We start from the raw sequence: 22,941 nt of genomic DNA, 5'->3' as shown, positions 1-22,941 counted from the left end.
CATATACGGAGTCTAGTCAAGTTGCAGCTGCGTCTGCTGAGTCAAGTCAAGTTGCAGCTACGTCTCCAAAAGTTGCAGCTGCGTCTACTGAGTCAAGTCAAGTTGCAGCTGAGTCTCCAGAGTCAAGTCACGTTGCAGTGTGTTCATGGAGTCAAGTCAAGTTACATCTTGACGGAGGCAAGTCAAGACCTAGTGCGCTCACCAGAGCCCGAGCTGCCTCCAGCGCGCTCACCAGAGCCCGAGCTGCCTCCAGCGCGCTCACCAGAGCCCGAGCTGCCTTTAGCGCGCTCACCAGAGCCCGAGCTGCTTCCAGCACGCTCACCAGAGCCCGAGCTGCCTTCAGTGCGCACACCAGAGCCCGAGCTGCCTCCAGCGCGCTCACCAGAGCCCGAGCTGCCTTTAGCGCGCTCACCAGAGCCCGAGCTGCTTCCAGCACGCTCACCAGAGCCCGAGCTGCCTTCAGCGCGCACACCAGAGCCCGAGCTGCTTCCAGCGTGCTCACCAGTGCCCGAGCTGCTTCCAGCGCACACACCAGAGCCCGAGCTGCTTCCAGCGCGCCCCTCCAGAGGCAGAGCTCTCGTCTAGTCTCAAGTCCACTCCAGAAACCTCTTCCGCCGGAGAAGCCGCGCCAATGCCTCCTGAGGTGTCAGCTTTGGCTGTAGAGCCTCCTATGGAGGCGGCGTTAATTTATGAACTCTCTGCTTCTCCTCCTATTCTATCTACCTCCTCTATCCCTGCTCTCCCCAGGTCCCCGTCCTTGATGCAGTTGTCCGCTCTGCCCTGGAGGGCTTCGGCACACCCTTCAGAGTCAGCGCCTCGTCCAGCGCGCCCTCCAGAGTCGGTGCCTCATCCAGCGCGCCCTCCAGAGTCGGCGCCTCGTCCAGCGCACCCTCCAGAGTCGGCGCCTCGTCCAGCGCGCCCTCCAGAGCCGGCACCTCCTCCAGCGCGCCCTCCAGAGCCGGCGCCTCCAGAGTGTCCTCTAAAGCCTTTGCCTCCGCCGGGCCGCCCGAGCACCCAGAGTCAGCGTGCCCTCCAGAGTCAGTGTGCCCTCCTGAGTCAGCTCGCCCTCCTGAGTCAGCGCGCCCTCCTGAGTCAGCGCGCCTCAGTCGGCACCTGCTAAGCTCGACCTTCCCGTCCTCTCTTGGGCTGGCTACGCCCTAAGCTCCCCCAAGAAAATTTGGGGGGGGCTACTCCCCTGATCAGCCATGGCCGCAAGGACTGTGTACTCGGCCAGGGTTCCCTGAACCTCCTGACCCGCCATGGCTCCTAGAGCTCCCGGATCCGCCCTGGAGGCGTAACCCCGCTCCCTCCTGTGTCTGCCCTACACAGCCTCCAGGGCGCCCACCCTCCCGCCCGGTGTATTATGTTACGGCGCGAGTCGCGCCTTGGGGGAGGGGGGGTAATGTCAGACCTGTGTGTGCCTATTGGACTGTTTGTATGTGTTTTCCCGGTGTGTGCCCATATATGGTCTTCCTGTTCCTGTTCTCGTTAGTCACGTCATTGTCTAATCATTCCCACCTGTCCTGTTTTGGTTGGTTTGTTCTGTGTATTTAAGTTTGGTTGTTCCCCAGTGTCCTTGTCGGTGATTGTAAGTCATACCCTTCCGTTTGTATTGTTACTCGGTTTATGCTCGTCGTGGTTGCTGTTTCCCTGCCGTTACCCTGTCGTTTCCCTGCTGTTTGTTTCTATGTACACTTTGGATTATTATAATAAACTGCACTTATTGGATCTCCGCTCTCCTCCTGCTTCATCCCTTGCACACGACGACGACCGTGACAATTATGTGCTGCTCTCAGGGCAGGAGTACTCAATAGGTCTGTATTACTGTTACTTTTACTGAACAATGCGCTGCTCTCAGGGCAGAAGTACTGAATATGTTCCTATTACTGTTATTTTTACTGAATTATGCGCTGCTCTCAGGGCAAAAGTACTGAATATGTTCGTATTACTGTTATTTTTAGTGTACTTTGCGCTGCTCTCAGGGCAGGATATATATATATATATATATATATATATATATATACAGTATATATAGTTTTTATATATAATTTTTTTCTTTTCTTTTTAATTTGTTCTATGTAGTGTTGATATTTTGGTATAATTTTTTTTCTATTCAGTAAATCTATACGTATTTTTGAGGGTATTCAAGTTACACCTTCAAGGTATGCAATACAATTTTAAAATATGTATATAGGCCTACAATTACACACATAAAAATATAGACCAAGCAGCTTTGTCATTATAGTCCCTCACGTCTGCTGAGTTCTCAAAACTCTTTGATTTGATAATACCTAAAATATCAAAATCAAATGCAGGCGGCAGATCATTTTCTTATTATAAACTCTGGAACAATCTACCTAACACTGTTTGGGAGGCAGAAACATTCTGTCAGTTTAAATCTAGATTAAAGACCTATCTCTTTAACCTGGCCTACACATAACACATTAACATTTCTATAATTCAAATCGGTTAAAGGATGGTTAGGCTGCATTAATTAGGTCAACCAAAACCAGGAACAATTTCCATAACACCTGATGTTCTCGTTGCATCGTAAGAATGGTATCTACGCTAATATTAGTCTGTTTCTTTCTTATTCTGAGGTCACTGTAGCCACTAGATCCAGTCTGTATCCAGATCAGATGGTCACTGCAGTCCCCCGGATCCAGTCCGTACCCAGCCCAGATGGTGGGTCAGCACCTAGAGATGACCTCTGCAGCCCTAAATGTCAGCGGGGACCACGTCAACTAGATGAGCCCCAGAGCCAGATCATCAGTGAGAAACTTGTCACCTAGATGGCTGTTGGCGCAAGACCACGGGAACCAGATGAGTCCTCTGCAATCTGACTTTGCTGCAACATGGAAATTTTGCATTATTGGCACACTATTGTCCTATTGTAAAGTTGCTTTGACACAACCTGTTTTGTTAAAAAGCACTGTATAAATAAACGTGATTGATAGATTGATTTGACCTCATGTAAATAAGAGGTTGCATGCAACTTATTTCTGCTAATCTTTACATTTCTCATGACACCTATTATTTTGAGAGATAAAATTTAAGACCATTTCAACTATAGTGGGTCTATTTTTGAACCTGAGATTTAAATAAATAATATATTATTAAATTTAAATTGATTCTTATTCCAAGCATATGACATTTAATTTATAGCAGAAACTATGCGACTGGCCATATGAGTAGTGCATTCCTTGGTTCATATGATCACAGTGTGAATAAATTAAATCCATGAGTTTTAGGTGCCATGGTAAATAAATTTTTACATATGTTCCTACTGTCCGAATAGGGCTTCTCTCACAGAGTTGACTTGGTGATACATAAATGTGATTGCAAAAGGTACCAGTCAATTTTTGTGTAACCACTTAATCTTCCTCCCATGGGCTATTGCAGAGAAATTGAGACTTGTAATTTTAATTAACTTGTGAGTCATGTTATTTTATTTTTTTAATAATCGTGTTGTTAATGTTGTATCATTCAATGTCTGTTGTACAGATAGTTTAAGAACAAAATAAAAGAAACGTTGATTGAAAATAATTAGTTTATGGGTGCAATATTACAATAAAATAAGTTTAATTATGACTTCTTTCTTTTTTTATACAATTACAAACAAATCCAGTGAATTAAATGCATGTTTAAAACACAGGAACATTTCACAACAAAAAAGTACAGCAAGATGTATCATTAAACTGCTGTTGTGACGAAGAGTCAGAGGCGTTCGGATCCATTTGCAGCAGAGTTTATTTAGTACAACAACAAACTTACAGGGGCGATCAGAGTCGTAAACCAGATAACAGGCGTAAATAGTCGGGACAGGCAGCGGTATTCAGAGTCCAATAAACAGGCGGAAAGGTCGGGGCAGGCGGCAGAATCAAATACGAGATAACAGTCCAGATCAGGTAACTTTAAGACAAACAGGGAAAAACGCTCGGAATTGATCACCGTGGCAAATCAAGACTAACAGGAAACAGGCCTCTTTATAGGAAGTGGGTAATAGGCTAAAGGTAAAAGGTCAGTCCTAGGCATGGGGCACATGGGAAACGAAGTCCGAATGGGATGGCTAGAACTCGGGTGATGGCTCCCTCTGGTGGTGCCGGAGAGACGATGCGGGAGCCTCAATTGTAACAGAGCCCCCACCCTGCGAGCAGCTCCTGAAGCGAGATGGCTGTTGACGCCGGGGTCTTCCGCGTGGACGAGGGGCCGGTTTCTCTGGATGTGCCTGGTGGAAAGCTTCTTTGAGCGTAGGGTCCAGTATGTCCCTTGCGTTGACCCAGGACCGTTCCTCCGGACCGTACCCCTCCCAGTCAACTAGGTACTGTAGTACCCCCCCCCGGCGTCTTGAGTTGAGCAGGTCTCTGACCTGGTATGCCTCTTCGCCATCGACCAGAACCAAGGTTGTGTGGTCGAAGAAATCGATTCAAAATGACCTACAACAAAAATATTTCATAACTTCTCCAGCACAGCGGGTAGGAGCTGTTAAGAACAAAAAGACAAGAAAAGTACTTAAACATTTTAAATTAGTCATTATTATGGCAGTAATAGGTATGCAATACAATTTTAAAAATATAGGCCTACAATTACATACATAAAAATATAAACCAAGCAGCCTTGTCATTATAGTCCCTCATGTCCACTGCGTTCTCTAAATTTTGAAAATACCCAAAATATCAAAATCAACTGTGGCGGCAGATCATTTTCTTATTTAGCGCCCACATTCTGGAACAATCTAGGTAACACTGTTCAGAAGGCAGACACACTCTGTCAGTTTAAATCTAGATTAAAGACCCATCTCTTTAACCCGGCCAACACAACACATTAACACATTTCTATAATTCAAGTCCATTAAAGGATGGTTAGACTGCATTAATTAGGTCAACCGGAACTAGGAATAATTTTCATAACACCTGATGTACTCATTGCATCGTAAGAAGAATGGCATCTACACTAATATTAGTCTGTTTCTTTCTTATTCCAAGGTCACCAGATGATGGATCAGCAGCTAGAGACGACCTCTACATCCCTAAATGTCCTAAATGAGTCCTCTGCAATCTGACTTTGCTGCAACATGGAACTTTTGCATTATTGACACACTATTGTCCTATTAAAAACTGTTGCTTTGACACATCCTGTTTTGTTAAAAAGCGCTGTATAAATAAACATGATTGATTGATTTACCTCATGTAAATAAGAGGTTGCATGCAACTTATTTCTGCTAATCTTCACATTTCTCATGACACCTATCATTTTGAGAGATAAAATTTCAGAAAACCATTTCAGCTATAGTGGGTCTCTTTTTGAACCTGAGATTTAAATAAATAACGTATTATTAAATTTAAATTTATTCTTAATCCAAGCATGTGACATTTAATGTATAACAGACAACTATGTGACAGGCCATATGAGCAGTGCATTCCTGGGTTCATATGATCACACTGTGAATAAATCAAATCCATGAGTTTTATCACTGAGGTGCCATGTACATCAATTTTTACATATGTTCCTACTGTCCCAATAGGGCTTCTCTCACATTCACTTGGCGATACATAAATGTGATTACAAAAGGTACCAGTCAATTTTTGTGCAACCACTTAATGTTTCTCCCATAGACTATTGCAGAGAAATTAAGACTTGTAATTTTAATTATAACTTGTGAGTTTTTTATTTATTATTATTATTTTTAATAATCGTGTTGTTAATGTTGTATCATTCAATGTCTGTTGTACAGATTATTTAAGAACAAAATGAAAGAAATGTTGATTGAAAATAATCAGTTTATGGGTGCAATATTACAATAAAATAAGTTTAATTATGACTTCTTTCTTTTTTTATACAATTACAAATTACAAACAAATCAGTGAGTTAAATGCATGTATAAAACACAGGAACGTTTCACAACAAAAAAGTTCAGCAAGATGTATTATTGAACTGCTGTAGTCTTAACTAGTGGATATCATCATCCCTAGAGGTTTTTAAGTGTTTTATTTTTGTATTTTTTATTTTTATATTAGACATGAGTCAACAAATTTGAACAAGCTCCCTTTAAACCAAACCCAAAGTCAGAGGTTGCTTTTCCAAATATCTTCTCAAAGCCAGTCTCTCAGTCTCCAGAAATCTTTGTAAGGTCTTCCTGCAACTGAAATGCATAAAGAATTTTTTTCAGTTTACACCGACAGTCATAATAAAAGAAAGAAAGGGAAAAAAAAAAAGAATTTTACCTAAACTATTTAGTATGGGATATTGAATCATGAACATCCTCATCCAAACATCCAAAGAAAGTCCAGAGATTCCCTTTCTCCAAGTATGGACCAGTGACGACTTCTGCTTTTTCCAAGAAGTTTTTCTGCAAAGAGAACAAAAACTACATGAAAGAGTCAATGACAGGCCTATAGTCATACAGAAATACTTTGATGTGCATAGTGCATAGTACATAACAAATAACAGTAATACAAACCTATTGAGTACTCCTGCCCTGAGAGCAGCGCATAATTCAGTTTAGTACTGTTATTTTTACTCCTGCCCTGAGAGCAGCACATAGTTTAGTAAAAATAACAGTAATACTAACCTATTGAGTACTCCTGGCCCCAGAGCAGCGCATAATTCAGTTTAGTACTGTTAATTTTACTCCTGCCCTGAGAGCAGTGCACAGTACACTAAAAATAATGGTAATACTAACCTATTGTGTACTCCAGCCCCAAGAGCAGCGCATAATTCAGTTTTAGTACTGTTAGTTTTACTCCTGACCCGAGAGCAGCGCATAGTACACTAAAAATAATGGTAATACTAGCCTATTGAGTACTCCTGCCCTGAGAGCAGCGCATAGTTTCTGAAACATTCTTGAAGCGGAAACACAGCAAAGACTGCATGTGAACTCTGGCACATCTTTGAGCGCACGCCGCCACTAGTTAAACATAATGTAAACATACAACAGTACAAGTATAAGAAAAGCAATTATAGACCTATAGAACAGTTAACCATCTCACTATACATATACTATAAATACTATAGCTAAATAGTTGACTAAACATACACAAACTGAGACTGAAAAAACTTTACATAAGTACTGTACATGAAGTTTTACAAAAGAGATATTTGTACATGAGATTACTACAGGTGGTTTGTACAGCCCACTCACCCGTGTGTAGCACACTCAGAATTGCACTTAGGAAAATTGTCAACAGTTTTAATGAGTTGGGGCGGGGAGGGGAGGCTGAGGTTTTCATGGCTTCAGAGGGGGACAGGGAGATTGGCGTTAAGGGCTCTCACAGCCTGGGGGGAAAAGCTGGTAAAGAATCGGACAGAGCGAGCTTTAATACTCCGGTACCTTCTACCTGATGGCAGGAGCTGGAAGAGATTGTGGGAGGGATGGGTGGGGTCCTTCACGATGCTGGAGGCCTTGCTGGAGCATTGTGCAGGGAAAATGTCCAGGATGGAGGGGAGAGGGGCACCGATGATCTTTGCAGCTGTGTTCACTGTCCGCTGTAGGGCCTTGCGGTCAGCAGCACTGCAGTTCCCGTACCAGACAGTGATGCAGCTGGTCAGCACACTCTCAATGGTGCCCCTGTAGAAGGTGGTGAGGATGGGTGGAGGGAGACTTGCCCTTTTCACCCGGCGGAGAAAGTGGAGGCGCTGTTGGCTCTTCTTGTTGAGCGACGTGACGTTGGTGGTCCAGGTGAGATCCTCTGTAATGTGCACCCCCAGGAATTTAGTGCTGCTGACTCTCTCCACAGTCGAGCTGTCGATGGTCAACAGAGTTTCTTCTGAAGTCCATCACAACCTCTTTTGTTTTACCCACATTAAGGGACAGGTTGTTAGCACCACACCATTCAGCCAGCTGTGCCTCTTGCTCTCCGTAGTGTGTTTCATCGTTGTTGCTGACGAGAAGCTCATTTGCCACGGGATGAAGGCCGCAAGCAAACATGGCAGTGAGAGCGAAGGCCAAAGTCCTTGGAAGCCGCAATTATCAGCACAGAAACCTAAAGCAGAAGGGGCGGAAGCCCGCCCGTAGTCGGCAGGGTTCGAACCTGCGCGGGGAGACCCCAATGGATTTCAAGTCCATCGCCTTAACCTCTCGGCCACGACTACGCCGGTTTGCGGGTACGCAAGCCTGCTCTCTTGGCTGGAGGCGGGCAGCACAGGATGCCAAAGAGCTTCAGACGCAAAATCCAGCTTAAGGACGAGGTGGCAAAAAGGAGCAGGACGTCCCCGTCGCTCAACGGCAAAGGGCTGCCGTGACCCGGATTCGAACCGGGGTTGCTGCGGCCACAACGCAGAGTACTAACCACTATACGATCACGGCGCGCCACTGGCTCACGGCTGTGGCGGCAGCCGTCCGATTACAAAAAGGGCAAGCGGCGTGTTATTCGGTTGGAGAGAGGCTGCGCAAATTCGTGTGACGGACGCGCAAGAAAAGGGCACGGTCGCGTCTCCCCGGCGCACAGGGGCGTCGACAAAAAGCGTAGTCGGCAGGATTCGAACCTGCGCGGGGAGACCCCAATGGATTTCTAGTCCATCGCCTTAACCACTCGGCCACGACTACGGCGACCTGGACGTCCTCTGCCCTGTCGTCGTGCAGCACTGCCGCCTGACCCACTTGCATCCCAGCCAGCTCAGTCACGCAGCCGAGATTGCAAGCCGGCCCTGCTGCAGACAAAACAGCGGGCCCAACGAGGAGAAAGCCGGCCGTAACGTCTCGCACGAAGACGCGCGGCTGTAGCGGTTCAAATGAGCACAGGCGACCTCAAAGTTGGGTGAGAAAAAAACCCCACAAACTGGCTATGGCTTTACTGAACACTCTCAAAAGAGGAAAACACCCCACCACAGGCACTGAAACATTCTTGAAGCGGAAACACAGCAAAGACTGCATGTGAACTCTGGCACATCTTTGAGCGCACGCCGCCACACGGCAGTCCTGTACCGGCACGACAGTAGGCTGAGGCCGCCAACAAGATGACGGCCCTACGCCCGAACAGGGACTTGAACCCTGGACCCTCAGATTAAAAGTCTGATGCTCTACCGACTGAGCTATCCGGGCTCTTGTGCAGTTTAACAGCTCTTTAACAGCACTTTCCCCACAAGCCGCCTGGAAGAAGTCAAGTCGAGCTTTACTGTCATTCTGCTGCATGTGTGGACATATAGAGGAACGAGATGTCGTGACTCCCAGGACCACGGTGCTACATACTAGTTAAACATAATGTAAACATACAACAGTACAAGTATAAGAAAAGCAATTATAGACCTATAGAACAGTTAACCATCTCACTATACATATACTATAAATACTATAGCTAAATAGTTGACTAAACATACACAAACTGAGACTGAAAAAACTTTACATAAGTACTGTACATGAAGTTTTACAAAAGAGATATTTGTACATGAGATTACTACAGGTGGTTTGTACAGCCCACTCACCCGTGTGTAGCACACTCAGAATTGCACTTAGGAAAATTGTCAACAGTTTTAATGAGTTGGGGCGGGGAGGGGGGAGGCTGAGGTTTTCATGGCTTCAGAGGGGGACAGGGAGATTGGCGTTAAGGGCTCTCACAGCCTGGGGGAAAAGCTGGTAAAGAATCGGACAGAGCGAGCTTTAATACTCCGGTACCTTCTACCTGATGGCAGGAGCTGGAAGAGATTGTGGGAGGGATGGGTGGGGTCCTTCACGATGCTGGAGGCCTTGCTGGAGCATTGTGCAGGGAAAATGTCCAGGATGGAGGGGAGAGGGGCACCGATGATCTTTGCAGCTGTGTTCACTGTCCGCTGTAGGGCCTTGCGGTCAGCAGCACTGCAGTTCCCGTACCAGACAGTGATGCAGCTGGTCAGCACACTCTCAATGGTGCCCCTGTAGAAGGTGGTGAGGATGGGTGGAGGGAGACTTGCCCTTTTCACCCGGCGGAGAAAGTGGAGGCGCTGTTGGCTCTTCTTGTTGAGCGACGTGACGTTGGTGGTCCAGGTGAGATCCTCTGTAATGTGCACCCCCAGGAATTTAGTGCTGCTGACTCTCTCCACAGTCGAGCTGTCGATGGTCAACAGAGTTTCTTCTGAAGTCCATCACAACCTCTTTTGTTTTACCCACATTAAGGGACAGGTTGTTAGCACCACACCATTCAGCCAGCTGTGCCTCTTGCTCTCCGTAGTGTGTTTCATCGTTGTTGCTGACGAGAAGCTCATTTGCCACGGGATGAAGGCCGCAAGCAAACATGGCAGTGAGAGCGAAGGCCAAAGTCCTTGGAAGCCGCAATTATCAGCACAGAAACCTAAAGCAGAAGGGGCGGAAGCCCGCCCGTAGTCGGCAGGGTTCGAACCTGCGCGGGGAGACCCCAATGGATTTCAAGTCCATCGCCTTAACCTCTCGGCCACGACTACGCCGGTTTGCGGGTACGCAAGCCTGCTCTCTTGGCTGGAGGCGGGCAGCACAGGATGCCAAAGAGCTTCAGACGCAAAATCCAGCTTAAGGACGAGGTGGCAAAAAGGAGCAGGACGTCCCCGTCGCTCAACGGCAAAGGGCTGCCGTGACCCGGATTCGAACCGGGGTTGCTGCGGCCACAACGCAGAGTACTAACCACTATACGATCACGGCGCGCCACTGGCTCACGGCTGTGGCGGCAGCCGTCCGATTACAAAAAAAGGCAAGCGGCGTGTTATTCGGTTGGAGAGAGGCTGCGCAAATTCGTGTGACGGACGCGCAAGAAAAAAGGGCACGGCACGGTCGTCTCCCGGCGCACAGGGGCGTCGACAAAAGCGTAGTCGGCAGGATTCGAACCTGCGCGGGGAGACCCCAATGGATTTCTAGTCCATCGCCTTAACCACTCGGCCACGACTACGGCGACCTGGACGTCCTCTGCCCTGTCGTCGTGCAGCACTGCCGCCTGACCCACTTGCATCCCAGCCAGCTCAGTCACGCAGCCGAGATTGCAAGCCGGCCCTGCTGCAGACAAAACAGCGGGCCCAACGAGGAGAAAGCCGGCCGTAACGTCTCGCACGAAGACGCGCGGCTGTAGCGGTTCAAATGAGCACAGGCGACCTCAAAGTTGGGTGAGAAAAAAACCCCACAAACTGGCTATGGCTTTACTGAACACTCTCAAAAGAGGAAAACACCCCACCACAGGCACTGAAACATTCTTGAAGCGGAAACACAGCAAAGACTGCATGTGAACTCTGGCACATCTTTGAGCGCACGCCGCCACACGGCAGTCCTGTACCGGCACGACAGTAGGCTGAGGCCGCCAACAAGATGACGGCCCTACGCCCGAACAGGGACTTGAACCCTGGACCCTCAGATTAAAAGTCTGATGCTCTACCGACTGAGCTATCCGGGCTCTTGTGCAGTTTAACAGCTCTTTAACAGCACTTTCCCCACAAGCCGCCTGGAAGAAGTCAAGTCGAGCTTTACTGTCATTCTGCTGCATGTGTGGACATATAGAGGAACGAGATGTCGTGACTCCCAGGACCACGGTGCTACATACTAGTTAAACATAATGTAAACATACAACAGTACAAGTATAAGAAAAGCAATTATAGACCTATAGAACAGTTAACCATCTCACTATACATATACTATAAATACTATAGCTAAATAGTTGACTAAACATACACAAACTGAGACTGAAAAAACTTTACATAAGTACTGTACATGAAGTTTTACAAAAGAGATATTTGTACATGAGATTACTACAGGTGGTTTGTACAGCCCACTCACCCGTGTGTAGCACACTCAGAATTGCACTTAGGAAAATTGTCAACAGTTTTAATGAGTTGGGGCGGGGAGGGAGGCTGAGGTTTTCATGGCTTCAGAGGGGGACAGGGAGATTGGCGTTAAGGGCTCTCACAGCCTGGGGGAAAAGCTGGTAAAGAATCGGACAGAGCGAGCTTTAATACTCCGGTACCTTCTACCTGATGGCAGGAGCTGGAAGAGATTGTGGGAGGGATGGGTGGGGTCCTTCACGATGCTGGAGGCCTTGCTGGAGCATTGTGCAGGGAAAATGTCCAGGATGGAGGGGAGAGGGGCACCGATGATCTTTGCAGCTGTGTTCACTGTCCGCTGTAGGGCCTTGCGGTCAGCAGCACTGCAGTTCCCGTACCAGACAGTGATGCAGCTGGTCAGCACACTCTCAATGGTGCCCCTGTAGAAGGTGGTGAGGATGGGTGGAGGGAGACTTGCCCTTTTCACCCGGCGGAGAAAGTGGAGGCGCGCTGGCTCTTCTTTCTTGAGCGACGTGACGTTGGTGGTCCAGGTGAGATCCTCTGTAATGTGCACCCCCAGGAATTTAGTGCTGCTGACTCTCTCCACAGTCGAGCTGTCGATGGTCAACAGAGTTTCTTCTGAAGTCCATCACAACCTCTTTTGTTTTACCCACATTAAGGGACAGGTTGTTAGCACCACACCATTCAGCCAGCTGTGCCTCTTGCTCTCCGTAGTGTGTTTCATCGTTGTTGCTGACGAGAAGCTCATTTGCCACGGGATGAAGGCCGCAAGCAAACATGGCAGTGAGAGCGAAGGCCAAAGTCCTTGGAAGCCGCAATTATCAGCACAGAAACCTAAAGCAGAAGGGGCGGAAGCCCGCCCGTAGTCGGCAGGGTTCGAACCTGCGCGGGGAGACCCCAATGGATTTCAAGTCCATCGCCTTAACCTCTCGGCCACGACTACGCCGGTTTGCGGGTACGCAAGCCTGCTCTCTTGGCTGGAGGCGGGCAGCACAGGATGCCAAAGAGCTAGAGACGCAAAATCCAGCTTAAGGACGAGGTGGCAAAAAGGAGCAGGACGTCCCCGTCGCTCAACGGCAAAGGGCTGCCGTGACCCGGATTCGAACCGGGGTTGCTGCGGCCACAACGCAGAGTACTAACCACTATACGATCACGGCGCGCCACTGGCTCACGGCTGTGGCGGCAGCGGCAGCCCGATTACAAAAAGGGCAAGCGGCGTGTTATTCGGTTGGAGAGAGGCTGCGCAAATTCGTGTGACGGACGCGCAAGAAAAGGGCACGGTCGCGTCTCCCCGGCGCACAGGGGCGTCGACAAAAGACAAAGTCGGCAGGATTCGAACCTGCGCGGGGGGAGACCCCAATGGATTTCTAGTCCATCGCCTTAACCACTCGGCCACGACTACGGCGACCTGGACGTCCTCTGCCCTGTCGTCGTGCAGCACTGCCGCCTGACCCACTTGCATCCCAGCCAGCTCAGTCACGCAGCCGAGATTGCAAGCCGGCCCTGCTGCAGACAAAACAGCGGGCCCAACGAGGAGAAAGCCGGCCGTAACGTCTCGCACGAAGACGCGCGGCTGTAGCGGTTCAAATGAGCACAGGCGACCTCAAAGTTGGGTGAGAAAAAAAAAAACCCCACAAACTGGCTATGGCTTTACTGAACACTCTCAAAAGAGGAAAACACCCCACCACAGGCACTGAAACATTCTTGAAGCGGAAACACAGCAAAGACTGCATGTGAACTCTGGCACATCTTTGAGCGCACGCCGCCACACGGCAGTCCTGTACCGGCACGACAGTAGGCTGAGGCCGCCAACAAGATGACGGCCCTACGCCCGAACAGGGACTTGAACCCTGGACCCTCAGATTAAAAGTCTGATGCTCTACCGACTGAGCTATCCGGGCTCTTGTGCAGTTTAACAGCTCTTTAACAGCACTTTCCCCACAAGCCGCCTGGAAGAAGTCAAGTCGAGCTTTACTGTCATTCTGCTGCATGTGTGGACATATAGAGGAACGAGATGTCGTGACTCCCAGGACCACGGTGCTACATACTAGTTAAACATAATGTAAACATACAACAGTACAAGTATAAGAAAAGCAATTATAGACCTATAGAACAGTTAACCATCTCACTATACATATACTATAAATACTATAGCTAAATAGTTGACTAAACATACACAAACTGAGACTGAAAAAACTTTACATAAGTACTGTACATGAAGTTTTACAAAAGAGATATTTGTACATGAGATTACTACAGGTGGTTTGTACAGCCCACTCACCCGTGTGTAGCACACTCAGAATTGCACTTAGGAAAATTGTCAACAGTTTTAATGAGTTGGGGCGGGGGGGGGGGGCTGAGGTTTTCATGGCTTCAGAGGGGGACAGGGAGATTGGCGTTAAGGGCTCTCACAGCCTGGGGGAAAAGCTGGTAAAGAATCGGACAGAGCGAGCTTTAATACTCCGGTACCTTCTACCTGATGGCAGGAGCTGGAAGAGATTGTGGGAGGGATGGGTGGGGTCCTTCACGATGCTGGAGGCCTTGCTGGAGCATTGTGCAGGGAAAATGTCCAGGATGGAGGGGAGAGGGGCACCGATGATCTTTGCAGCTGTGTTCACTGTCCGCTGTAGGGCCTTGCGGTCAGCAGCACTGCAGTTCCCGTACCAGACAGTGATGCAGCTGGTCAGCACACTCTCAATGGTGCCCCTGTAGAAGGTGGTGAGGATGGGTGGAGGGAGACTTGCCCTTTTCACCCGGCGGAGAAAGTGGAGGCGCTGTTGGCTCTTCTTGTTGAGCGACGTGACGTTGGTGGTCCAGGTGAGATCCTCTGTAATGTGCACCCCCAGGAATTTAGTGCTGCTGACTCTCTCCACAGTCGAGCTGTCGATGGTCAACAGAGTTTCTTCTGAAGTCCATCACAACCTCTTTTGTTTTACCCACATTAAGGGACAGGTTGTTAGCACCACACCATTCAGCCAGCTGTGCCTCTTGCTCTCCGTAGTGTGTTTCATCGTTGTTGCTGACGAGAAGCTCATTTGCCACGGGATGAAGGCCGCAAGCAAACATGGCAGTGAGAGCGAAGGCCAAAGTCCTTGGAAGCCGCAATTATCAGCACAGAAACCTAAAGCAGAAGGGGCGGAAGCCCGCCCGTAGTCGGCAGGGTTCGAACCTGCGCGGGGAGACCCCAATGGATTTCAAGTCCATCGCCTTAACCTCTCGGCCACGACTACGCCGGTTTGCGGGTACGCAAGCCTGCTCTCTTGGCTGGAGGCGGGCAGCACAGGATGCCAAAGAGCTTCAGACGCAAAATCCAGCTTAAGGACGAGGTGGCAAAAAGGAGCAGGACGTCCCCGTCGCTCAACGGCAAAGGGCTGCCGTGACCCGGATTCGAACCGGGGTTGCTGCGGCCACAACGCAGAGTACTAACCACTATACGATCACGGCGCGCCACTGGCTCACGGCTGTGGCGGCAGCCGTCCGATTACAAAAAGGGCAAGCGGCGTGTTATTCGGTTGGAGAGAGGCTGCGCAAATTCGTGTGACGCGGACGCGCAAGAAAGGGCACGGTCGCGTCTCCCCCGGCGCACAGGGGCGTCGACAAAAGCGTAGTCGGCAGGATTCGAACCTGCGCGGGAGACCCCAATGGATTTCTAGTCCATCGCCTTAACCACTCGGCCACGACTACGGCGACCTGGACGTCCTCTGCCCTGTCGTCGTGCAGCACTGCCGCCTGACCCACTTGCATCCCAGCCAGCTCAGTCACGCAGCCGAGATTGCAAGCCGGCCCTGCTGCAGACAAAACAGCGGGCCCAACGAGGAGAAAGCCGTAACGTAACGTCTCGCACGAAGACGCGCGCTGTAGCGGTTCAAATGAGCACAGGCGACCTCAAAGTTGGGTGAGAAAAAAACCCCACAAACTGGCTATGGCTTTACTGAACACTCTCAAAAGAGGAAAACACCCCACCACAGGCACTGAAACATTCTTGAAGCGGAAACACAGCAAAGACTGCATGTGAACTCTGGCACATCTTTGAGCGCACGCCGCCACACGGCAGTCCTGTACCGGCACGACAGTAGGCTGAGGCCGCCAACAAGATGACGGCCCTACGCCCGAACAGGGACTTGAACCCTGGACCCTCAGATTAAAAGTCTGATGCTCTACCGACTGAGCTATCCGGGCTCTTGTGCAGTTTAACAGCTCTTTAACAGCACTTTCCCCACAAGCCGCCTGGAAGAAGTCAAGTCGAGCTTTACTGTCATTCTGCTGCATGTGTGGACATATAGAGGAACGAGATGTCGTGACTCCCAGGACCACGGTGCTACATACTAGTTAAACATAATGTAAACATACAACAGTACAAGTATAAGAAAAGCAATTATAGACCTATAGAACAGTTAACCATCTCACTATACATATACTATAAATACTATAGCTAAATAGTTGACTAAACATACACAAACTGAGACTGAAAAAACTTTACATAAGTACTGTACATGAAGTTTTACAAAAGAGATATTTGTACATGAGATTACTACAGGTGGTTTGTACAGCCCACTCACCCGTGTGTAGCACACTCAGAATTGCACTTAGGAAAATTGTCAACAGTTTTAATGAGTTGGGGCGGGGAGGGGAGGCTGAGGTTTTCATGGCTTCAGAGGGGGACAGGGAGATTGGCGTTAAGGGCTCTCACAGCCTGGGGGGAAAAGCTGGTAAAGAATCGGACAGAGCGAGCTTTAATACTCCGGTACCTTCTACCTGATGGCAGGAGCTGGAAGAGATTGTGGGAGGGATGGGTGGGGTCCTTCACGATGCTGGAGGCCTTGCTGGAGCATTGTGCAGGGAATGCCCTTTTCAGCCGGCGGAGAAAGTGGAGGCGCTGTTGGCTCTTCTTGTTGAGCGACGTGACGTTGGTGGTCCAGGTGAGATCCTCTGTAATGTGCACCCCCAGGAATTTAGTGCTGCTGACTCTCTCCACAGTCGAGAGCCAGCTGTGCCTCTTGCTCTCCGTGATCGTTGGTGGTCCAGGTGAGATCCTCTGTAATGGAGGAATTTAGTGCTGCTGACTCTCTCCACAGTCGAGCTGTCGATGGTCAACAGAGTTTCTTCTGAAGTCCATCACAACCTCTTTTGTTTTACCCACATTAAGGGACAGGCACCCATCCCTCCCACAATCTCTTCCAGCTCCTGCCATCAGGTAGAAGGTACCGGAGTATTAAAGCTCGCTCTGTCCGATTCTTTACCAGCTTTTCCCCCAGGCTGTGAGAGCCCTTAACGCCAATCTCCCTGTCCCCCTCTGAAGCCATGAAAACCTCAGCCTCCCCCCGCCCCAACTCATTAAAACTGTTGACAATTTTCCTAAGTGCAATTCTGAGTGTGCTACACACGGGTGAGTGGGCTGTACAAACCACCTGTAGTAATCTCATGTACAAATATCTCTTTTGTAAAACTTCATGTACAGTACTTATGTAAAGTTTTTTCAGTCTCAGTTTGTGTATGTTTAGTCAACTATTTAGCTATAGTATTTATAGTATATGTATAGTGAGATGGTTAACTGTTCTATAGGTCTATAATTGCTTTTCTTATACTTGTACTGTTGTATGTTTACATTATGTTTAACTAGTATGTAGCACCGTGGTCCTGGGAGTCACGACATCTCGTTCCTCTATATGTCCACACATGCAGCAGAATGACAGTAAAGCTCGACTTGACTTCTTCCAGGCGGCTTGTGGGGAAAGTGCTGTTAAAGAGCTGTTAAACTGCACAAGAGCCCGGATAGCTCAGTCGGTAGAGCATCAGACTTTTAATCTGAGGGTCCAGGGTTCAAGTCCCTGTTCGGGCGTAGGGCCGTCATCTTGTTGGCGGCCTCAGCCTACTGTCGTGCCGGTACAGGACTGCCGTGTGGCGGCGTGCGCTCAAAGATGTGCCAGAGTTCACATGCAGTCTTTGCTGTGTTTCCGCTTCAAGAATGTTTCAGTGCCTGTGGTGGGGTGTTTTCCTCTTTTGAGAGTGTTCAGTAAAGCCATAGCCAGTTTGTGGGGTTTTTTTCTCACCCAACTTTGAGGTCGCCTGTGCTCATTTGAACCGCTACAGCCGCGCGTCTTCGTGCGAGACGTTACGGCCGGCTTTCTCCTATGTAGCGTTGGGCCCGCTGTTTTGTCTGCAGCAGGGCCGGCTTGCAATCTCGGCTGCGTGACTGAGCTGGCTGGGATGCAAGTGGGTCAGGCGGCAGTGCTGCACGACGACAGGGCAGAGGACGTCCAGGTCGCCGTAGTCGTGGCCGAGTGGTTAAGGCGATGGACTAGAAATCCATTGGGGTCTCCCCGCGCAGGTTCGAATCCTGCCGACTACGCTTTTTGTCGACGCCCCTGTGCGCCGGGGAGACGCGACCGTGCCCTTTTCTTGCGCGTCCGTCACGTGCTCATTTGCGCAGCCTCTCTCCAACCGAATAACACGCCGCTTGCCCTTTTTTTAATCGGACGGCTGCCGCCACAGCCGTGAGCCAGTGGCGCGCCGTGCCAGTGGGCGCGCCGTGATCGGGGCGGAGTGGTCACGGTTGTGGTAGCAGTGGTTAGGTTCCCGGGTCACCCCGGTTCAGCCCTTTGCCGTTGAGCGACGGGGACGTCCTGCTCCTTTTTGCCACCTCGTCCTTAAGCTGGATTTTGCGTCTGAAGCTCTTTGGCATCCTGTGCTGCCCGCCTCCAGCCAAGAGAGCAGGCTTGCGTACCCGCAAACCGGCGTAGTCGTGGCCGAGAGGTTAAGGCGATGGACTTGAAATCCATTGGGGTCTCCCCGCGCAGGTTCGAACCCTGCCGACTACGGGCGGGCTTCCGCCCCTTCTGCTTTAGGTTTCTGTGCTGATAATTGCGGCTTCCAAGGACTTTGGCCTTCGCTCTCACTGCCATGTTTGCTTGCGGCCTTCATCCCGTGGCAAATGAGCTTCTCGTCAGCAACAACGATGAAACACACTACGGAGAGCAAGAGGCACAGCTGGCTGAATGGTGTGGTGCTAACAACCTGTCCCTTAATGTGGGTAAAACAAAAGAGGTTGTGATGGACTTCAGAAGAAACTCTGTTGACCATCGACAGCTCGACTGTGGAGAGAGTCAGCAGCACTAAATTCCTGGGGGTGCACATTACAGAGGATCTCACCTGGACCACCAACGTCACGTCGCTCAACAAGAAGAGCCAACAGCGCCTCCACTTTCTCCGCCGGGTGAAAAGGGCAAGTCTCCCTCCACCCATCCTCACCACCTTCTACAGGGGCACCATTGAGAGTGTGCTGACCAGCTGCATCACTGTCTGGTACGGGAACTGCAGTGCTGCTGACCGCAAGGCCCTACAGCGGACAGTGAACACAGCTGCCCCTCTCCCCTCCAAATTTTCCCTGCACAATGATCATCGGTGCCCCTCCCTCCCCTCCATCCTGGACATTTTCCCTGCACAATGCTCCAGTGTGCCACAATCTCTGTAGTAATCTCATGTACAAATATCTCTTTTGTAAAACTTCATGTACAGTACATGTAAAAGTTTTTTCAGTCTCAGTTTGTGTATGTTTAGTCAACTATTTAGCTATAGTATTTATAGTATATGTATAGTGAGATGGTTAACTGTTCTATAGGTCTATAATTGCTTTTCTTATACTTGTACTGTTGTATGTTTACATTATGTTTAACTAGTATGTAGCACCGTGGCCTGGGAGTCACGACATCTCCCAACTATATGTCCAACATGCAGCAGAATGACAGTAAAACTTGACTTCTTCCAGGCAATGTTAAAGAGCTGTTAAACTGCACAAGAGCCCGGATAGCTCAGTCGGTAGAGCATCAGACTTTTAATCAGTCCAGGGTTCAAGTCCCTGTTCGTGGGGTCATGTTTTCCTCTTTTGAGGTGTTCAGTGCGCTTTAGCCAGTTTGCAGTCTTTTTTTTGTCTCACCCAACTTTGAGGTCGCCTGTGCTCATTTGAACCGCTACCGCTACAGCCGCGCGCCCGCTGTTTTGTCTGCAGCAGGGCCGGCTTGCAATCTCGGCTGCGTGACTGAGCTGGCTGGGATGCAAGTGGGTCAGGCGGCAGTGCTGCACGACGACAGGGCAGAGGACGTCCAGGTCGCCGTAGTCGTGGCCGAGTGGTTAAGGCGATGGACTAGAAATCCATTGGGGTCTCCCCGCGCAGGTTCGAATCCTGCCGACTACGCTTTTTGTCGACGCCCCTGTGCGCCGGGGAGACGCGACCGTGCCCTTTTCTTGCGCGTCCGTCACACGAATTTGCGCAGCCTCTCTCCAACCGAATAACACGCCGCTTGCCCTTTTTGTAATCGGACGGCTGCCGCCACAGCCGTGAGCCAGTGGCGCGCCGTGATCGTATAGTGGTTAGTACTCTGCGTTGTGGCCGCAGCAACCCCGGTTCGAATCCGGGTCACGGCAGCCCTTTGCCGTTGAGCGACGGGGACGTCCTGCTCCTTTTTGCCACCTCGTCCTTAAGCTGGATTTTGCGTCTGAAGCTCTTTGGCATCCTGTGCTGCCCGCCTCCAGCCAAGAGAGCAGGCTTGCGTACCCGCAAACCGGCGTAGTCGTGGCCGAGAGGTTAAGGCGATGGACTTGAAATCCATTGGGGTCTCCCCGCGCAGGTTCGAACCCTGCCGACTACGGGCGGGCTTCCGCCCCTTCTGCTTTAGGTTTCTGTGCTGATAATTGCGGCTTCCAAGGACTTTGGCCTTCGCTCTCACTGCCATGTTTGCTTGCGGCCTTCATCCCGTGGCAAATGAGCTTCTCGTCAGCAACAACGATGAAACACACTACGGAGAGCAAGAGGCACAGCTGGCTGAATGGTGTGGTGCTAACAACCTGTCCCTTAATGTGGGTAAAACAAAAGAGGTTGTGATGGACTTCAGAAGAAACTCTGTTGACCATCGACAGCTCGACTGTGGAGAGAGTCAGCAGCACTAAATTCCTGGGGGTGCACATTACAGAGGATCTCACCTGGACCACCAACGTCACGTCGCTCAACAAGAAGAGCCAACAGCGCCTCCACTTTCTCCGCCGGGTGAAAAGGGCAAGTCTCCCTCCACCCATCCTCACCACCTTCTACAGGGGCACCATTGAGAGTGTGCTGACCAGCTGCATCACTGTCTGGTACGGGAACTGCAGTGCTGCTGACCGCAAGGCCCTACAGCGGACAGTGAACACAGCTGCAAAGATCATCGGTGCCCCTCTCCCCTCCATCCTGGACATTTTCCCTGCACAATGCTCCAGCAAGGCCTCCAGCATCGTGAAGGACCCCACCCATCCCTCCCACAATCTCTTCCAGCTCCTGCCATCAGGTAGAAGGTACCGGAGTATTAAAGCTCGCTCTGTCCGATTCTTTACCAGCTTTTCCCCCAGGCTGTGAGAGCCCTTAACGCCAATCTCCCTGTCCCCCTCTGAAGCCATGAAAACCTCAGCCTCCTCCCCGCCCCAACTCATTAAAACTGTTGACAATTTTCCTAAGTGCAATTCTGAGTGTGCTACACACGGGTGAGTGGGCTGTACAAACCACCTGTAGTAATCTCATGTACAAATATCTCTTTTGTAAAACTTCATGTACAGTACTTATGTAAAGTTTTTTCAGTCTCAGTTTGTGTATGTTTAGTCAACTATTTAGCTATAGTATTTATAGTATATGTATAGTGAGATGGTTAACTGTTCTATAGGTCTATAATTGCTTTTCTTATACTTGTACTGTTGTATGTTTACATTATGTTTAACTAGTATGTAGCACCGTGGTCCTGGGAGTCACGACATCTCGTTCCTCTATATGTCCACACATGCAGCAGAATGACAGTAAAGCTCGACTTGACTTCTTCCAGGCGGCTTGTGGGGAAAGTGCTGTTAAAGAGCTGTTAAACTGCACAAGAGCCCGGATAGCTCAGTCGGTAGAGCATCAGACTTTTAATCTGAGGGTCCAGGGTTCAAGTCCCTGTTCGGGCGTAGGGCCGTCATCTTGTTGGCGGCCTCAGCCTACTGTCGTGCCGGTACAGGACTGCCGTGTGGCGGCGTGCGCTCAAAGATGTGCCAGAGTTCACATGCAGTCTTTGCTGTGTTTCCGCTTCAAGAATGTTTCAGTGCCTGTGGTGGGGTGTTTTCCTCTTTTGAGAGTGTTCAGTAAAGCCATAGCCAGTTTGTGGGGTTTTTTTCACCCAACTTTGAGGTCGCCTGTGCTCATTTGAACCGCTACAGCCGCGCGTCTTCGTGCGAGACGTTACGGCCGGCTTTCTCCTCGTTGGGCCCGCTGTTTTGTCTGCAGCAGGGCCGGCTTGCAATCTCGGCTGCGTGACTGAGCTGGCTGGGATGCAAGTGGGTCAGGCGGCAGTGCTGCACGACGACAGGGCAGAGGACGTCCAGGTCGCCGTAGTCGTGGGCAGGTTCGAATCCTGCCGACTACGCTTTTTGTCGACGCCCCTGTGCGCCGGGGAGACGCGACCGTGCCCTTTTCTTGCGCGTCCGTCACACGAATTTGCGCAGCCTCTCTCCAACCGAATAACACGCCGCTTGCCCTTTTTGTAATCGGACGGCTGCCGCCACAGCCGTGAGCCAGTGGCGCGCCGTGATCGTATAGTGGTTAGTACTCTGCGTTGTGGCCGCAGCAACCCCGGTTCGAATCCGGGTCACGGCAGCCCTTTGCCGTTGAGCGACGGGGACGTCCTGCTCCTTTTTGCCACCTCGTCCTTAAGCTGGATTTTGCGTCTGAAGCTCTTTGGCATCCTGTGCTGCCCGCCTCCAGCCAAGAGAGCAGGCTTGCGTACCCGCAAACCGGCGTAGTCGTGGCCGAGAGGTTAAGGCGATGGACTTGAAATCCATTGGGGTCTCCCCGCGCAGGTTCGAACCCTGCCGACTACGGGCGGGCTTCCGCCCCTTCTGCTTTAGGTTTCTGTGCTGATAATTGCGGCTTCCAAGGACTTTGGCCTTCGCTCTCACTGCCATGTTTGCTTGCGGCCTTCATCCCGTGGCAAATGAGCTTCTCGTCAGCAACAACGATGAAACACACTACGGAGAGCAAGAGGCACAGCTGGCTGAATGGTGTGGTGCTAACAACCTGTCCCTTAATGTGGGTAAAACAAAAGAGGTTGTGATGGACTTCAGAAGAAACTCTGTTGACCATCGACAGCTCGACTGTGGAGAGAGTCAGCAGCACTAAATTCCTGGGGGTGCACATTACAGAGGATCTCACCTGGACCACCAACGTCACGTCGCTCAACA

The 22,941-nt window shown here is 50.1% G+C and overlaps 25 non-coding genes across 25 annotated transcripts; 9 read left to right on the top strand and 16 right to left on the bottom strand.

The window, feature by feature from the left end:
* Positions 1–8,009: 8,009 nt before the first annotated feature.
* trnas-uga (transfer RNA serine (anticodon UGA)) lies at positions 8,010–8,091 on the bottom strand. The gene has a single exon. It is a non-coding gene; the product is annotated as a tRNA-Ser (tRNA).
* Positions 8,092–8,233: 142 nt separating this feature from the next.
* trnah-gug (transfer RNA histidin (anticodon GUG)) lies at positions 8,234–8,305 on the bottom strand. Its single transcript has one exon. It is a non-coding gene; the product is annotated as a tRNA-His (tRNA).
* Positions 8,306–8,463: 158 nt separating this feature from the next.
* Positions 8,464–8,545, bottom strand: trnas-aga (transfer RNA serine (anticodon AGA)). Its single transcript has one exon. It is a non-coding gene; the product is annotated as a tRNA-Ser (tRNA).
* A 422-nt stretch (positions 8,546–8,967) lies between these two features.
* trnak-uuu (transfer RNA lysine (anticodon UUU)) lies at positions 8,968–9,040 on the bottom strand. Its single transcript has one exon. It is a non-coding gene; the product is annotated as a tRNA-Lys (tRNA).
* Positions 9,041–10,289: 1,249 nt separating this feature from the next.
* Positions 10,290–10,371, bottom strand: trnas-uga (transfer RNA serine (anticodon UGA)). The gene has a single exon. It is a non-coding gene; the product is annotated as a tRNA-Ser (tRNA).
* A 142-nt stretch (positions 10,372–10,513) lies between these two features.
* trnah-gug (transfer RNA histidin (anticodon GUG)) lies at positions 10,514–10,585 on the bottom strand. The gene has a single exon. It is a non-coding gene; the product is annotated as a tRNA-His (tRNA).
* A 162-nt stretch (positions 10,586–10,747) lies between these two features.
* Positions 10,748–10,829, bottom strand: trnas-aga (transfer RNA serine (anticodon AGA)). Its single transcript has one exon. It is a non-coding gene; the product is annotated as a tRNA-Ser (tRNA).
* A 422-nt stretch (positions 10,830–11,251) lies between these two features.
* Positions 11,252–11,324, bottom strand: trnak-uuu (transfer RNA lysine (anticodon UUU)). The gene has a single exon. It is a non-coding gene; the product is annotated as a tRNA-Lys (tRNA).
* Positions 11,325–12,570: 1,246 nt separating this feature from the next.
* trnas-uga (transfer RNA serine (anticodon UGA)) lies at positions 12,571–12,652 on the bottom strand. The gene has a single exon. It is a non-coding gene; the product is annotated as a tRNA-Ser (tRNA).
* Positions 12,653–12,794: 142 nt separating this feature from the next.
* trnah-gug (transfer RNA histidin (anticodon GUG)) lies at positions 12,795–12,866 on the bottom strand. The gene has a single exon. It is a non-coding gene; the product is annotated as a tRNA-His (tRNA).
* Positions 12,867–13,027: 161 nt separating this feature from the next.
* On the bottom strand, positions 13,028–13,111 carry trnas-aga (transfer RNA serine (anticodon AGA)). Its single transcript has one exon. It is a non-coding gene; the product is annotated as a tRNA-Ser (tRNA).
* Positions 13,112–13,537: 426 nt separating this feature from the next.
* trnak-uuu (transfer RNA lysine (anticodon UUU)) lies at positions 13,538–13,610 on the bottom strand. Its single transcript has one exon. It is a non-coding gene; the product is annotated as a tRNA-Lys (tRNA).
* A 1,247-nt stretch (positions 13,611–14,857) lies between these two features.
* On the bottom strand, positions 14,858–14,939 carry trnas-uga (transfer RNA serine (anticodon UGA)). Its single transcript has one exon. It is a non-coding gene; the product is annotated as a tRNA-Ser (tRNA).
* A 142-nt stretch (positions 14,940–15,081) lies between these two features.
* trnah-gug (transfer RNA histidin (anticodon GUG)) lies at positions 15,082–15,153 on the bottom strand. The gene has a single exon. It is a non-coding gene; the product is annotated as a tRNA-His (tRNA).
* Positions 15,154–15,312: 159 nt separating this feature from the next.
* Positions 15,313–15,393, bottom strand: trnas-aga (transfer RNA serine (anticodon AGA)). The gene has a single exon. It is a non-coding gene; the product is annotated as a tRNA-Ser (tRNA).
* A 422-nt stretch (positions 15,394–15,815) lies between these two features.
* trnak-uuu (transfer RNA lysine (anticodon UUU)) lies at positions 15,816–15,888 on the bottom strand. Its single transcript has one exon. It is a non-coding gene; the product is annotated as a tRNA-Lys (tRNA).
* Positions 15,889–17,475: 1,587 nt separating this feature from the next.
* On the top strand, positions 17,476–17,548 carry trnak-uuu (transfer RNA lysine (anticodon UUU)). The gene has a single exon. It is a non-coding gene; the product is annotated as a tRNA-Lys (tRNA).
* A 428-nt stretch (positions 17,549–17,976) lies between these two features.
* On the top strand, positions 17,977–18,058 carry trnas-aga (transfer RNA serine (anticodon AGA)). Its single transcript has one exon. It is a non-coding gene; the product is annotated as a tRNA-Ser (tRNA).
* A 387-nt stretch (positions 18,059–18,445) lies between these two features.
* trnas-uga (transfer RNA serine (anticodon UGA)) lies at positions 18,446–18,527 on the top strand. Its single transcript has one exon. It is a non-coding gene; the product is annotated as a tRNA-Ser (tRNA).
* A 1,291-nt stretch (positions 18,528–19,818) lies between these two features.
* On the top strand, positions 19,819–19,900 carry trnas-aga (transfer RNA serine (anticodon AGA)). The gene has a single exon. It is a non-coding gene; the product is annotated as a tRNA-Ser (tRNA).
* A 158-nt stretch (positions 19,901–20,058) lies between these two features.
* Positions 20,059–20,130, top strand: trnah-gug (transfer RNA histidin (anticodon GUG)). The gene has a single exon. It is a non-coding gene; the product is annotated as a tRNA-His (tRNA).
* A 142-nt stretch (positions 20,131–20,272) lies between these two features.
* On the top strand, positions 20,273–20,354 carry trnas-uga (transfer RNA serine (anticodon UGA)). Its single transcript has one exon. It is a non-coding gene; the product is annotated as a tRNA-Ser (tRNA).
* A 1,245-nt stretch (positions 20,355–21,599) lies between these two features.
* Positions 21,600–21,672, top strand: trnak-uuu (transfer RNA lysine (anticodon UUU)). The gene has a single exon. It is a non-coding gene; the product is annotated as a tRNA-Lys (tRNA).
* Positions 21,673–22,285: 613 nt separating this feature from the next.
* trnah-gug (transfer RNA histidin (anticodon GUG)) lies at positions 22,286–22,357 on the top strand. The gene has a single exon. It is a non-coding gene; the product is annotated as a tRNA-His (tRNA).
* Positions 22,358–22,499: 142 nt separating this feature from the next.
* On the top strand, positions 22,500–22,581 carry trnas-uga (transfer RNA serine (anticodon UGA)). Its single transcript has one exon. It is a non-coding gene; the product is annotated as a tRNA-Ser (tRNA).
* Positions 22,582–22,941: the final 360 nt, after the last annotated feature.

This window comes from Labeo rohita, unplaced genomic scaffold, assembly GCF_022985175.1.
Source record: "Labeo rohita strain BAU-BD-2019 unplaced genomic scaffold, IGBB_LRoh.1.0 scaffold_1029, whole genome shotgun sequence".
In the NCBI taxonomy this organism is placed as follows: domain Eukaryota; kingdom Metazoa; phylum Chordata; class Actinopteri; order Cypriniformes; family Cyprinidae; genus Labeo; species Labeo rohita.
This window is presented reverse-complemented; position numbering and strand designations above follow the sequence as displayed.